Source organism: Clarias gariepinus, chromosome 16 (genome assembly GCF_024256425.1).
Source record: "Clarias gariepinus isolate MV-2021 ecotype Netherlands chromosome 16, CGAR_prim_01v2, whole genome shotgun sequence".
Classification (NCBI taxonomy): Eukaryota; Metazoa; Chordata; class Actinopteri; order Siluriformes; family Clariidae; genus Clarias; species Clarias gariepinus.
In genome coordinates, this window is record NC_071115.1 from 21403984 (window position 1) to 21421074 (window position 17091).

Below are 17091 nucleotides of genomic sequence, written 5' to 3' on the forward strand. Positions count from 1 at the left end.
AGGGTCTAACCCATCAGTTCGGCTAATTATATCTAACAGACACACAATGCCATATTTTTAACTTTGCACATCTCAATTCTACATTCGGGTTAACTGAACTTGGAGAATGATGCTCAGTCATTCTTTAGTCAATGCTTTATGCATGTTGCAAAAGCAGTGCTTGACATTATTAATATTAACAATGTTAATAAATCACTGTCAGTCTTAAATTCATCATATAAATTGACATTACAAAGGATAAAAAGAAAAGCTAAGCTAAAAAGTCCAATAATCGTCTAGAAATGCAATGTCATTGTAACTAATAAAAAAAGCTAGATGTATTTTGGGGGAACTGATCTGTTTTTGAAAAAAGATAACTCTTTTTTTTTTTTTTTGATATAACACATAGTGCCCAATTCGGCTGGTCACGGGTCAGTGTAGACTTTTTTTTAGATCTAAAATGTTTACCAAGATGACCTTTGTTAATAACATTACAGTATGAACATGAACTACAAAAGTTAGAACAATTTATTGATTTCTTGTAGACAAGAAGTATTATTTGGAGATATTCCTATAGAACATTCTTAATAAAATCGATGGATCTACTCCAAATTCAAATTACATGAGTTAATGTCCTTAAAAATAAAAAATATGATTCAAACAGAAAAAAGTGAGAAAGAAAGAAAAACAATATGTCTATTAAAAATAAGCAGAGGTATGTTATTTTACATGAATACTAGGATCATACTAGAATACTGTACTGTGCAAGTAGTATTTGTGAATGAATTCATTATAATATATTAGGGACATACCTTTCAATATTCAAATATACTCAACAAATAGGCATTAATTAACTAATTTTCACTACCACTACTTACTTAAAGTTATTATATTATTATTGTACTTGAGTTTTTATTATATTGGAGTTGTATTTGGTGTGTCTAATTTGTGTTGTGTTGTACCCCAGCAGAAAGGAGGATTGAGGAGGTTGTTTCTGATTCAAAGTCTTTGATGTCACTGCTGTGGGTAGGTACATTTTACATTTTAATTTATTACTCGCCAAAGTGTGCAAAGCTAGGAGTCCTATCAGTGGTTGACCATGTATAAATAGTAACACTTCTCTTCAGAAAATCCATGCTCTTATGCAGTTTATGGCGACCCTACTCTCTGAATGTAGAAGCAGAAATTGAGACTAGGCATTTTTTTTCAGACCAGGCATTGTTTTTACAATCTTTTACTGTCCAATTTTATTGAATCCATGCAAATTCATAAATATTTGCGTTAAAAAGTAGTTGAACAGGTGTACCCAATGAAGTGGTCAGTGAGTGTATGTGTCTCTGTTCTGATTATAATAGTGGTAAAATGACAATATTTAATCATGATATCATATAAATGTCTTTAAATATTGTGATTATATATTTTTGTAATATAGCCCATATCTACTAAAACTGATTTATGCAGTGTACAGTATAATAGTACAGACATGGTTGGCTACCATGCCAACGAGGGCCCCCACCCCGCCATGCCTACATGACAGGCCATTTTTAAAATGTAATACCATCCAATATATTGTAATCCTCATTAGTTTTTAATGTGTCTATAAGGTAATACCAAGTAACTTCTGAGTAGTGCCGGGGATATTCTACAGTTCATCTATCGCTATAAATGTACTGTTCTGGAGAACTGGTTTGTATAGTCAATGTTTAATACTGTTGGATTTCACTGATGCATTGCACTGTTGTTATTTACACAGTACAAAAGAAAAGTTTTCCGCATTTCTTTGTGTTTCTTTAAACGGATGCAATTTTTCCCTCTCATCATTATACACACAAAGTAAAAACAGGTGTTTATAGTAAAAAAAAAGAAAGAAAGAAATATTTAATTTACATATTCAGACATATTCATTACAATTATTCAGACAATTTGTTATGACACTTGTAACCGAGCATCGTACTCCTATCAGTGGTCCTGGACATGCTTCTACAACTTGACTGGAGTTCTCCTGTGCCTAATTGACTTTATTGGACATAATTAATTCAATTCAATTCAATTTTATATGTATAGCGCTTTTAACGATTGTCATTGTCGCAAAGCAGCTTTACACAATCAAAAGAATTATTTAAGTTTGTATGGAATGTGAATGTGTATGAATTAAAATGGTCAGATAGTCCCTAATGAGCAAACCTAGGGCGACAGTGGCAAGGAAAAACTCCCTGAGATGGCAATAAGAAGAAACTTTAAGAGGAACCGGACTCAACAGGGAACCCATCCTCATTTGGGTGAAACAGAAAGCAGAAATTGATCTGCATTCATACTGTGTTAGGTGGCAGGCAGTTCAGCTATAACACTTGATGTAAATTGATATTAATATGGATTCCTGGTAGTTATTGAAGGCTCAGGTAGACCTGTAAAAAATTCCAGTTAAATTCCTGAACTACATGTGTTCCTCGACAGAGAGAGGGAGAGAAAGAGGGGGGGAGAGAAGGAGAGATAGGAAAAAAAGAGAGAGGGGGAAAAAGAACAGGAGAGGAGAGATCAGAAAAGAAAAGAACAAAACAGTTAGGTATGGTTACAGTCACATAATGTATAATGTGAAGGTATATTTAGTGTAATTAGAAAAGGCATTTACCTGTGTATATTAAGTTTCACATTAGATGTGTATGTCAGAGTAAAAACAAATTCATGAGATCAAGAAAAGTATCTGTAGACCCATAAGAAAGGATTGTGACACGACACAGATTTGGGGAAGGATACAAGAAACTTTATGCAGCACCAAGATCACAATTAGATGATGATTAGAGGAAATTAAAATAAACGTTGATTAAATAATTTTCTACAAAACGTTAAATAATGACACCAGATATTTAGTGGACAAATAAGAAAATCAATAAAATAATGAATAAAATGTAAATAAAATGTAATTAAATTACTGTGAACTGAAATAATGATGGTAATAATATAAACATCAGCTTATCCACATAGCTTATAACATTTTATTGTAACTATCTTTGTTGCTAAGTTTAGCTCAAAATGCAAGTCGGCTGACTTTTCTTGCAGCAAAGTCTTATAATATTGTGGCGTGGGCGGGGCGGCTGCTGACGACCAGCATGTCTTACGGGGGTTTCTATGTGTTCATCCTGTTGGGGAAGGGTGATTGGGGTAGTGGCTTCGGCCATGTTGTGTGTGTGTGTGTGGGTGGGTGTGTGTGACCTGTTGAATGTGCTCCGGTTCATGCTTAGGCTGAATTGGATGTAGGTTCTTGTGTGAATGTGCTGCTCATGCTATACATGCTGTGTACAAAATAAAGTACTCCCAGCCATTGCATTGGGCAGCAATTAAGCTCACTCGTGAATGAATTCCAAAATGAATTAGGCATTCTAAACATGAACAGGTGCTTTTATTTCAGTTTGTGCTTTTGTCCTCTAATTTATAAGCTTTAACTTTCTAATAAGTTGGGGAGTAAAACTATTTGTTTTGTGAAAAAAAATTAGAATGACCTTTTAAAAATGGATAATGCTGACCTAACTATTTCTCATGCAGATTATAATTCTAGACAAAACGCTCAACTTGTTTAGCAAGTATACATACACAACGTCTACCTGGTAGTGAAGGGGAAATCATTTGCTTTTTTTGTAGTTAATTTTGGAACAAATGGCCCTTCGTGCAACATTGTTATATTGTTATTGTAACTTTCTTATATTTTTCTGTGGAAAGTAAGCTTGTATTGAACATGTAATTTAGCAATCATTCAGAACATCTTAAAACTGTGAATCATCTGCATGAACATGAATATGACAGTTGATCCAAAAATGACAAGTTCCCCACAATAACATTAAGGCCTCAAACGTTAATATGTGCATGGTCATACTGGTTACAGTAAAAAATAAATAATATAATACTGCATCATTTAAAAAAGCCATTTAACTTTTAAATCAAATAGACTATTACAAGTCAAACATGGAGTTTATTTACTCACTGGGATAAATTTTTTTATAACTAAGGGTGTAAAACTGATTGACATTTACAGAAGATACTAAGCATTATGATGATGTAGTCTTAGACCCAGTAAAGCATCTGAACGGTGCAAATGTTTTAAGGATGGCTGTTTATCCATGAATAATGATCCTGGGCAAAGTTGGGTTAGAGCCCACTACAGTCATTCTCATGAATATTCAGTGCCTGATCTTTAAAAATTAACGGATTGCAAAAGAGAACTTGTGGAATCACTTGTGAACTTGCAGAACTTGTTGCCAACTTGCAGAAGATACCTGTCTGTCTGTGGGAATTATACACACAATTATTCATGAACAGCACTTGGGTTACATGTTTGGGCCATTAAAGGAATTCCAGGAAGGCCAGCATTTCAGACATGAAGGAGGCATTCCAATCATGGCTCTGTATTAACTTTTTACCTTAGCAGTATCCAAGCACTAGTGAAATGTTGAGATAAGTACATTAGTGTAGCAGGGGATTATATAGAGAAATAAAGGGAGTTTTAGGACTGAAATGTTTATGAACAGTTTTGTACCCAAGTCTCATCAGTGGACATTGTGCAACCTAAAAATTATGTTAAATTAATAACCTGTTTTACAAATACACATTCACAGCTCCCAACATGTATTAATGCCACATATCTAGGGGTGATGCGGTATTCAAGTGACCAGAATTGTGACAAAAACTTTCGCGTTGTGGAATGGAGGTGATAAGACATTGAGCAAAGAGATATTTTGTTCATTTTTTGTTTCATATTTTGTCAAGAATAAAAAATTTTTATACTTCGAGCAAGATTAATTCCCCGAACTGATTAAAGGTACAGTATAAGCTTTACTTCTTGTGCAAATCATCCATTTGCTGGCAGTTTTGGCATGCTTTCAAAATATCTGCTGATAAGCTTCAAGGACAGGTTCATCCACCTGTAACACACCTGATTTGACTGTATTATAATCCAGATTCAGTTTCAAACTCAAAACCGAAACATACTTACAGTATTATACTATACCCATAACCTGCACTGTAATATGGACCAAATATTTCTGGGCCACAGCAGAGTTACAGCAATGTGTTCAAACACTGAGAAATAAGTACTACCTCACTTCCCCTAAACAATGGCATCAAAAGTGCTTACATGTGGGGTGCTGTCTTGCAGTGACTCTAGACTCTAGCTATCTAGTGATAACTCAAAGGTACAGTGCAGGCACAGATTAGGCTGTGCGAACAGGGACAGGAGACACAAGAAGCAGGCCTTGTCTTCAACTCCAGTGCTATCTCCAGCTCTTTTAGTCTTAAGTCTTTATGGTCACTAGCTCCAGCTTGTTACTGCAGTTATGCATATCTTCATATTGTCAAAATAACTTCAATTCACTCACTCACTAACTTTCTCACTCACTCATGGTCTGTACTACTTTTTTCCTGTGTACAGGGTTTCAGGGTGCCTGGAGCCTATCCCAGAAGACTTAGGGCATAAGACAGGGTACACCATCTGTGTGGTACCAATCTATCACAGGGCACACACACTCACACACAACAGCCAAACTCTGCTGCTAAGGTGAGGTTGTGAATAAAGGTTTCAGGTCACCGGTCATACACAGTGGCAAGACTAAGCAGAGCAACAAGGTAAAAGGTACTTACACTGCTTCAGCAAAGTCTCTTACAGGCGATGATTTCTAAGCAGACTGCTGTTTCAAGGTGTGCTATTTAAGCTATTTTGAAGAAGCACAAATAAATGGGCAATGCTGAGGACTGTAGATGCAGTAATCAATCACGGAAATGTCATGCGGCAGATGAAAGACACGTCATGCTTACTTCCCTATCACTTTATGCTCTCTCCCGTTATTCTGACACACTTATCGTCGGGTCCCTCAACTTATCAGACCCCCTGTATATAAGACCTTTTTCTATTGCTGCAAAGCCTAATCTTTATGCTCCCTAGCAAACTCGAAACATTTATTTGTGATTAGTGTTACTAACAAGCGTTTTCCTTATGGCCTTATAACAGCAGTTCAGTTCCAGCCAGGCCTGGACTGACCATAGGGCATACCGGGCAATGCCCGGTGGGCCAACGCACATTTTTGGGCCGGGGCTGTCAGTCATAATTTAATATTTTTTAAAAAGTTTATTAGGCCAATTTAGTTATTACCGCAACTGTAGCGTATCTGAGACACGAATCGCGGCCCATTGGTTGACTGTCTTAAAGGACATTGGGCTACTCCAATGAAATCTCAGGCCACGCCCTGCCTCCCTCCTGGCCAGCCCTCATCTCCCCTTCAAATGAGTCTGTCTATAACAATGGATAAACCAGTAAAAAGAGAGAAAAGAGCAAGGGGGGGGGCAGAGAGGCTGCGTGAAAAAAGACGCAAAAGCCTATGTGGAAGCAGCAAAATGTGCGAAAATCACAGAAATGTTTGCCACCACCACACATTCAATTGCAGCTGCTGGTGTAGGGCCATCAACAGCAACAGTGCAGACAGTCCAGAGTGCTCAAGCAGCCGGAGCGGCACAAGGGAGTGTAGAACAGAGTAACGTCAACGTTAGGTACACAGACGGAGAAGGAGTAGCTATTAAAATTGATTCGGAGGAGGAGGTGGTGAGAGACGTGACCCAGCAGGGTCAGATTGAGGAAGGCTTCAGAATAGAATCAGCGCGTGTTTATGTTACTGCACATGCGGATGTATCGCCCTCCCTTAATATTAATTAGTTTGGTCTGTTCCATCTGTGTTCTGAAACACAAGAAAAGGTGGAGCTAAAAGTCATGTGAAAGAAGGAAAAATCTTTTGAGGTAAATGCTGTGAAATGCTTAAAAAAACAGATTCTGCCTATAACTGGTCAGGGACAGCGAGACTGGATCCAGCAGTCCACCACATCCCACATCATAATACACTGGCTCATTGAAGTGGAGATTAATTTTTAAAACCACATACTAGTATAAAAAAAAAAAAAATATATATATATATATATATAAAGCATCACTAAACATATATTGCGTCATATTTGTAAAACAAAGAAACAAAGTAAAGAACAATAAGACAAACAACATATAAAACTACATATAAGAACAATATTTTCAGTGACCACTAGCACCAGTCTCACAGAGACCCAGGAGGCTTATAAATAGTTTGACAGCAAAATAAGACATTCTGGGATGATGAGACATTATTGTGATTTATTTATTTATTTATTTCAAAAGCTGCAAGACAATACTGCCAAAATTTATCATTTACAGGCTGTTAGAAAATATTCTTTGAATTGTCTCTTATTTTGTCACAAGGGTGTTAAAAAGCATTCATCACTCAAAGTTATTCATATCAGTGTAAAGTTAGTATGATTTTGAAAATGCTATAACTCCACCTGCCACAGTTTCATGCCAGTGAAACAATCTGACTACATGTGCAGTGCCATGAAAAAGTATTTGCCCCTTTCCGATTTTTTTCTTTGCATATATGTCACATTTGTATGGGTGGAATTTTACCTAAACACTTCATGAGGAAAAGACAAATTCTCCTTTTTGTTTGTGAAATATCATGAACATTTCACAGGTGGTCATCTTGATGCAGTGTAAGATATACCACTCATCAGTGTAAGCTGCAAGTGCCGCAGGGTCAGTGATGATGAACCAGTGCCTGCTGATGATGACCAACACTTCTCTCCTGATCTACCAGAGCCAAGTAAAAAAGAATCAAAATGAAAAGGTAAGCTGGAATAAAATCAGTAGCAGCATTAACTTGTGCTAGTAATTATTATGGTAGTCAATATTAATTCAAAATAATGTTTATCAGCATAATTTCGACTACCATTATAATTAAAATAAGTAACTAGTTTACTAGGGTGAGCTAATGCTGCTACTGACTGTATTTCAGCTTACCTGTCCAGTTTTATTGCCATTCTTTTTAAAATGTTGTCTTTATAGTTTTATAGCATTAAATAGCATTGATTTATGTATTGTGTTATATTTTTATACTAGAAACTGGTGTTAAAAATTTATCTCTACATTAATGAGGCAATGTATTATGATGTGGGCTGCTGTGGGTCAGTTTGGTCCCAGTCCGCCCCTGTGTGTGTGAGAGAGAGAGAGACAGAGGGAGAGAGAGGGAGAGAGAGAGAATTGCTAATAAAAGACTGTATAATAACAATAATAATAATTATAAATAATTTTTATCAAGGTTATTCGCTTCCATGCAGGTTACTGTGGTTTAATGTTTGAAACAAAACAGTGAGCGCATATATCCTTTGATGTGTCATATGCCTCAGCCCTGTGAATTCTTTTTGCATCGTGGGTGTGGAAATGTTCTTACTTTACTATTACACCTAGCTGTGATATGTGTTTGAGCAAATTGTTGATTTATTATGATGCAACTTATTTATTTGATTTAGTAATTTACGGAACTACTTTTTGTGATGGGTTTAAAAGATTACAATACTAACGAGACAAAAATGTCGACTATTTTATTGGTGGCGTACTATTTTTATGGCTATACTAAGTTGCGCAGTTGTAGCTGTGGGAGACCTAGGTGGCGTGCTGGTTTACACTTGTGGCTGTAGTGCGCAGGCTGGGACGTGGCCGCATCGTGGCAAGGCAAGGCGGAGGGAAGGAGCCGAGCACAGCCCCTGTCGATGGGGCGGAGCACTGCGCATGCGCGGAGCGGAAAGAGCCTGGGAGCAAGTTTGGGTGAAGGAGTCAGGGCCAGTGTCCGCTCCGCACCGGGAGGGAGACACCGTACGCGGGCTCGTCCATGGGGGTGTTGGCTGTTATCGCCAGCCTAGCGCGTAATTGTCTCAGCAAGACAAGAAAAACAACGAGGAAACACTAGCGAGGAAAAAAAAAACGTTTTACGGAGATATTATCTGGACAAGACATCTCTTCATTCTCTTGCACTGCGCGGCCCCCTCCCTCCCCGGAGACCCCCAGAAGAACGACCACCCAAAGAAAATCCCATTAGACCAAGCTTTGCTAATACGTGATGCACCTTGATCCTCAGAAAAAAAATCGACACCGGCTATTTTTCTTATGACCGACGTTACTGGACTTCAGCCCGTAAGACTGTGAAGTGTTGCCACACTGAGGTTCGGCTCTCGACTCCAAGTCATAATCTCATTCCTTAAAAGTAACGTTAACTGGGCTGTTTGCCGCCTTTTTGTTTTGTTCAAATCTTTGATTCGGTTTCGGCGGAGTTTTCTTCTTGTTTTTCTTTCTCCTGTCCGTTTTAAAACGACAATGGTCTGACAGTAGACCGCTATAGAGCCAGATTGCTAAACGGTGACGCGACGTGTATTCATGCGTGCAGAACGATCCTATAAACGAGCGGACGATTATTCGAATAGATTTTTAACTAAACACGGGAAATTTGTGTAAATTACCACTCCAACAGGAAAGTTTCACGACGCTTCGAGGCGAAGCCAGCACGACCATATTATTTTCTCAGTTTCTCCAAAAGGTAAGCCCGCCTTCACAAACTCACTAACCCCGAATGTGGACTGTAACGCACTGATGTCGCACCGCTCGCTGCCGAGCCTCGTTAGCTTTTGACAGATATCTGAGACAACGCACAGTTTTATTGAAATGGTTGAAGCTCCCAGTTCCAGCTGTAACGACGACCCTTTTGTCCCCCTAATGATCGTTTTACTGTCGCTCCGCGGATAGGCTTGGTGTTAGGGAGCTAGTTATTTTCCATCATAAAGGCGGATTTAATGGTTTAAATCATTATATGATATTATCTATGATTACTAGCCTGTTTAGATAAAATACATGAACAAAAGCTCTCCCTGGAATGATGACTGAGCAGCTTAGCTTAATTGATGATGAAGTATGTTTTGCACCAGTTAGGCAACTCCAGGAACCCTGTGCCTAATTGAGGAGTGCACTGAGTTTGGGCCCTTGGATCAGAGCCTGTTGTCACTGGCAGCCACACATGGCTTGAATGATGCCGAGCCGGCATGCCAGGGGGTACTTCATCAAATGACGGAAATTCAAGGACAAGTTCATGCTCAAAGGCACAATATTTTTGGTCAGCTACTTTGTTCAGTTGCAAGAACTAGTTTTTAGTAAAGTCTTAGTATTGCATTGCTTGGTGCATGTGAGTGTTTGGACCATATTCATCATTATTTGAATGCTTCAACCAGGAAACTTTCAGGCATGGCGATAAGAGGATGGTGGATCATGCACTAAAATTTATTTTATACACAACACAAGACATTTGGTTTGTAATTTCCATGACTGTATTACAAAGTACTTTTGATTTGGGGAGGCTGAGCCCCTTGTTATTTCAGCAGCACTTCATCTATTGCATGACTATGGTCGGAAATTTGTCACTTGGTGTATTCTGTTGATTTTTACAACTAAATGAGTGCTTTCATACATGAATTAAGGGCCTATATGTTGTGTTCTATGAGTGCACTACTGACTAGTGCCTATTTGGAGATTTTTTTTTAACAAATGTATTTTATGCAGCACTTATAATAAATGAGTGACTGTCAGTAGACATTTTTATGTTCTACTAACTTACACAAATAAAATAACAGTTTTAAGTGACTTGTAAGAACCAAAGTAAGTTACCTAGAACACAATATGTTTTCTGCTTGTAATTAATTTCTGTGACTTTATTTAGTGAACACACCTAACTGGCTTTTATGATGGCATGCCGATGGGCTGCATCATGCTGTGATTCTTTTGCATAAAGATGCATGTGTCCTAATAAAACAAGTGGGGGGTGGCGTCCAGTCATGCAAACACTGGCTATGGTACGTTTTCAAATAAACAGATATAGAATCCATAGAATTTAGATAGTGAGGAGAAAGCATGCAGATTTAGAAACATGGTGGTGCAAATTGGGTGAATTCAGTGTACAGTGTAACCTTGGATTATGAGTATAATTCATTCCGTATTCCAAAACACTCTTAAACCAAATTGAATTTTCCCATAGTAAATAATTGAAACTCAAATTATTCGCTCCACAGCCCAAAAAAATAAATACATAAAAAATATAAATTTATATAATAAAAAAAGTAAAAATAAAACAATTTAACCTGCACTTTACCTTAAAAAAAGTAAAAATAAATTCCCACAGATAAGTGTTTCCTTTTGTGCACGCAGGCACTGTGTATGTGTGTATGTATGTGTGTGTGTGTGTGTGAAGCTAAAGTAAGGAGCCCCTTTCCCTTTCCCCCTTCTCGTCTTACACACCCTTCCTCCACTCTTTTCACACACACACACACACACACACTCACACACACACACACGCACACAACGGAAACACTGTTTTATCTGACCCCCCCTCCAAGAAATCTCTCTAATGACACTCGATTGAGCGACACACTAACGGAATCACTGCTGTAAAGTAAAAATAAAACAAATTAACCTGCACTTTGCCTTTGAGAAGAATCACGACAGAGCAGTGTCATTGTTTGTGTGTGGTGGTGTGGTGGTGTGGGGTACGGTGTCCAATGATGCGCACGCACACAGACACAAAGAGCAGCCTTGAGCAGAGAGAGAAAGTGGATTTTTAACCTATCTAATTGATTTGTTTATCATGTGTGCTGTACACACACGCATACAGACCCAAAATAAAAGATGTTTTACACACACATGGATAAACTGTCAGATAAGGCTTCTGCATATTGTCATGCCCGCTAATACTCACAAGCGTGCGACCCATTTCTTATCACTGAAATGTGCTGCCAGTGGTACCTTTTTTTTTTGGAGAGAAATCTTTGCAGCAGCTCTCATGGTGTAACGGAGAGAATCCGGTCATTTGTCAAAATAAAAGGTTTTTCAAAGTAAAATATCGTCTAGACTCAGATAACACATAAAATGGAAATGTTTATTTATTTACTATATACGGTAATATAATACGGTACTATTTGATCCACAGACTGGTACCAGGCCATGGGCCTTGGTTTGGGGACCACTGCTTTAGAGTATACCACCTATAAAAAAAAAAAAAAAAAATCTAATTTACTGTATCTATTATTAAATCCACTAACTTGTTAGTGGGAGTACGTGTTGATCACTTGTGGGCACGCAGACACATGCGCCTTCTGACACACGTGTTTTGAGGCTTTTATAAGCATATAAAGATTGATCTAAGGCTTTTTAACATGTATGACACAGGCAGAAATTATGGCGTTTTTTTCCCCCTCCTCCGTTTCAAAACCATGGTGACGTTTCGCGAACTTAGCATATATTGCAGAGCTAGCATCAAGCATATTTCGTCTTCGTCCATCTTGGCTAGTGTGTAGCGCAAGAACCTCCCTTTAAGTATGTGCGATGTTTCAGATGGTATGGCAAGTGTAAAGACTTGAATCGGATATGGGTCATAGTTGAAAGAATGTGTAAACAGACGGTCAAAAAAATTAGATATAGGCAACAAATCAGAATTGGGCATTGAGACCTGCAGTGTAAACGGGGATTAATAGTCTCCCTTAAGTTGCTTTGCCAGGCCTTTATTGTTGCTTGCTTCAGCTGCTTCTTAACTATTTCTTGCATTCAGTTTTCTTTTTCGACAAGAAAAGCATGCTCATTTGGGTTAGATGTTTGTGACATACTTGGGTTCATTGCAATATGATCTCAGTCATTATTCATATGTCCTGGATGCAGTATACTAAACCCTTCACAATTCAGTCACATCATCTATAAACACCAGTGACCCAATCCTATTAGCAGTTATACATCCCCATGCCTTAACAATGTCACCACAATTTTGGACAGATGGTGTGTTATCATTAGGCTCACAAGCCCTTCCTTTCCTCCTCCATTCTTTTTTTTCTCATCATTCTGACAGGGATTAATCTCAGATCACAACTATGTAGGCATTTCTTTTTTTCTAACAAAGTCTAAGCTAGCATTTTCTGTGAATGTCCTTGAGAGGGTTTTGATGTAGCCAAGGAAGAATTTAGCAAAAATACACTTAGGTTGTCTAAGGCGGCGTATCGGTGTACCTTTGGTGTTGCTGAGATCATAAGTGCATTCATCCTTTTTAAAAGAAACTTGACTGAGCAACTAATAACTTTTTTCTTCTGTTTTTCTTCTTTTTTTTTTCAGCTTGACAGTGGTCTTTTTCACTCAGAAGAAACATGTTTATTGTGAAATAAAAAGGAAACATTCCACAATTGACCCTTAAACTGCCTCTCAGTTAGTTATTAAATTATTTTTTAGCCTGTAAATGTGGAATGATAAAAATGTCTGTACAGTGGAACCTCGGATTGCGAGTAACAAGGTTTGCGAGGGTCCGCAAGACGAGCAAACATTTTTTATAAATTTTGATTTAAAAATCAAGGAAGTCTTGGTTTATGAGTACCGAGTATCATGTATGACGCATGCGCTTCTTGTTTTGACGCAGACCGTCACATGATCACAACTGAGCCAATCTTTTTTTCTTTTTCTTGTGCTGCGGTATTGTGGGTAATAGTCTTCCCCGCTGGGTCTTAATACGGGTCTCTCACTGGTATAATTAACATCTGTTTTTTTTTTAGTTTTTGCATCTGAGAAAAGGCTTTAAAATAAAAATATATAGCACTGTAATGCACTTAATTCATCTCAGTCAACTTTAATACCCCTATCTCACCTACGCGGTTTTGTGCGTTGGCCGGAAGTACAGTTCATCATGATTCACTGCGAGTTTTGGCGCTGCAATTACGTTTCCATCTTTCCACACGAAAAATTAAACATCTTTAAGCTGCCTTTAAAACATGTTTTAACGTGTTAAAATTTTATTTGGCGGTCCTCGCGGAAGCTTGCAGACCTTGCAGAACATCGCAGAACGCAGGCGGGCAATCGTGGCGGCACATGGTGCCTAACACTGCATCTCACTGTGAGTCAAACCGCATAGGTAAGATAGGGGTATAAACTATTCTCTGTATTGTGAATAATGACAATGTTTATTTTTGATAAAATGCTGTATGCATTTAAAAAAATAAAAGATTTTCTAAAAAGAAAACCAATCAATCTTAGTTTCTCTTATATATTTTACATTGCTGTTTAATTAAGCAAAAGCACATTTTATCCAAATACTCGATTAATCGTTTCAATTTTTGGTAGAATACTTGATTACTAAAATATTCAAGAGCTACAGCCCTACCCTTCACACACACACACACTCTTGCCTTTACAGCCCCCGCCCCACCCTCTCTCGGCTTCTCTCTCACACACACCCACACACGCACACACACTTTCTGCTTTACACAGAAACACTGCTCTGTTGCGATTCTTTTGAAAGGTAAAGTGCCGGTTCATTTGTTTGTTTGTCTCACTTTACAGCAGTGATTCCGTTAGTATGCGCTCACACAAGTGTCATTGCTAATTTTGCAAATTTTTCAGACAAAACAGTCTTTCCGTTAATGTGTGTGTGTGATTCAAATAAGAGAGGAGAAAGGTTTACTGTGTAAGATGAGAGGGGGGAGACTGGAGGGGCTGATTCCTCTTGTCCTCTTAATTTACTCACACACACACATTGTGTGCCTGCATGCACAAAAGGAAACACTTATCTGTCGGGATTTATTTGTACTTTTTTGTAAAGGTTTAGTGTAGGTTAATTTGTTTTATTTTTTACTTTATATTTTGTGTGGAACGAATAATTTAAGTTTCTATTATTTATTATGGGAAATTTTGGTTCGATTTACGAGTGTTTTGGAATATGAGCCCACTTCCTTAACGAATTATGCTCGTAATTCAAGGTTCCACTATAATTCCTAAACAGTTAATGCAATGATTTGTTAACCCCACTGAATGAAAATCTACACTTTAGGAACATCTCAATTGCTTTTATTTCATGTCTATTGTGATGATTCTGTTGTAGAATAAAATTACATTGCTGTCCAAATTTGTATGGCCCTGACTGCACAAGAGTATTTTTCTTTTCTTTTTTTTTATCAATGTAGATACATATTTACTTGTTAAATCTTTAAAATTGACAATGCAGTTTTATGTTTTGACAAAGAAAAACAATTCTTTAAGTTAGCTTTCTAGCTTATTGCTAACAAAAGACAAAATTGAGACCTCAATTTTTTTTTTCTCTCCACTTTATATCTAGAACGTATGATAATCAAAAATGATAACAGTATAAAATCTGACTTTCTGCTCCCTGTAAGTCAAATGATGCATAGGACCAACATGAAAGACATGGAGTGAAGTTTGCATGTGATCATAGTTCTTTTGTACAAGAGTTCTCTGATCATATGAACCCACAATGTAATTATTTGGCAACAAAGTTAAAGTATAAATGTAAATCCTTGACCTGAACACTATAGAACAATTGTGGCCTAAACTTAAAAAGGATGCACAAGGAGGGCCACAAACCTGATTGTATATCTGGTGAACAAAAATTCTGGGAAAACATTTTGAGCAACTTGTGAAAGGCTACCCTAGGCATTTGATTCAAGCAATTAAAAAAAGCTAAGGATAAGATAGAATAAGGAAATATTTTACTGCAAAAAGAGAAAAATTACACTGAGGGGAAAAAAAGTTAAATTTACCTAAGTAAAGTTATTTTTTATTTTATTAAGTTATAATAAAATAAAAAAAGAAATTTCGAAATTATATGGAATGTGCATTAGAAATATGGTGTGTAGGTATGACAGCAGCAGTATGAGTTTCAAGCATTTAAATTTACGTTGTTCATCCTTTTTAGTGCATAGGACTGTTTAGAGGTGCAGTGTGCTCACTCTGTGCTGCTAAAAAGAGTGTATCTGGACAGACATAACTATGAATGGCATAATCAGAGCTGATACGAGCATAGAAAAGCCTGAGTCACACACTGATCAGGGCCAGACATGACCCTCCCAAACTGGGCCCAGACCATGCATTCTTTTCCAGTTAAACGCTAACCACTAATCACAGTGTGGCCTTACAGTTTTCTCCTGGAATGGCTGCTTCTTATCCTTCATGTTGCATCCGCCATATAGCAACCTCACACCAATCAAGAACTACCCTTTTCCTGCCTCAAAGCACCTTGGTGGAACTCTACAGTCTGTGGCTCACACAAACAACCCGAGCCCACTATTTGGGCTGGGGCTGCGGCAACTTGGTCCAAAATAAATACAGAGTTCTGTGCCTTAGTCTACGCCACTAATATCCAACCTCTCTTATAGTTTTCATCTCTTTCTCTTTCTCCCTTTTTTTCTGTGTTTTGCAGAGACAGAGACATCTAGAATAAATGGTCACAACCAGGGAGGATCTCTAAAGAAATTAAGACAAGAACAGGAAACAAGACATAATTAGGTGCTTATATTGAGAGATGTTTATGTCTAAGGGGAATGTATGGCTCCAGATGGCCACATGACCATGATTGTTTTCAATTTTAGAGCTGTGTACTGTACCAAAAGCTTCTGCACTTAAAACAGAGGCACAGCTGTTTCATATTATTATTTACTTGCATGGCCAACACCCTGGATTCTCCAAAATTACCCACAATAGTTCAGCCCAACTACAATGAGCAAGCTGAGACTGTTCTGTGTGTGTGAGAGAAAGTATAAGAAGAGGAGAGGGGGAGGGAATGAGGGACACTTTTTGCAACAGAAATAAAGCCTTCTCAAGTCTGGGCCTGGGCTCAGCACTATGTCTGGGCAAATCCATTCCCCTCAGCAAAGCTTTAAGTGTACGTGCCTTGATCTACCTTTCTCTTTTCATAAAAAGAGCGGTCAGAGCGGTTGCAGTGGATTAGATTGTGACCAGGCCTTTTTGCTGGTTAAAAACTGGGTTATATGTAGAGGCAGATGATGTATTTTCCTGAGTATCATACAGTACAACATAGACAGTATTTAAAAAGGACTTTTAAAAAAGAAGTTAAAAAAAAGATTAATCTTTTTAGGTTTATATTGATTTAGGTCATTCATTATAAAACTAGTACATCGAAAATTGTTAGTACAAATGTCTGTTTTTTCAGCTGTTTTTTAAATGATTATTATAAAGGCTTAATGGTGTAACTAAATAACATCCAGAGCTGCTGGGGCTTCAGAGCTCTGCCTGAAGGCACTTGTTCAGTAACCAGGCAGGGGACAGCTAGAGAAAGCTGGTATTTAAAAGCAACTGACTGAAACATTTTGGTACTATCGAGCAGTCAAATGACATAAAAAGATAAATCATAATGAGAACAATTTAAGAAAATTTAAGAAAAGGAAGGTGTGTAA

At 37.7% G+C, this 17091-nt stretch overlaps 1 protein-coding gene across 2 annotated transcripts in view; it reads left to right on the plus strand.

Moving 5' to 3' along the window:
* Positions 1-8631: 8631 nt before the first annotated feature.
* glis2b (GLIS family zinc finger 2b) overlaps positions 8632-17091 on the plus strand; it is a 69875-nt gene continuing 61415 nt past the window's right edge. Inside the window, exons 1-2 of one of the 2 annotated variants that reach the window (XM_053514652.1) lie at positions 8632-9407; positions 16098-16183. The gene's annotated coding sequence lies outside the window, so the exon portion shown is untranslated. The remainder of the gene's footprint in view (positions 9408-16097; positions 16184-17091) is intronic. The other variant, XM_053514651.1, reaches the window with a different exon arrangement.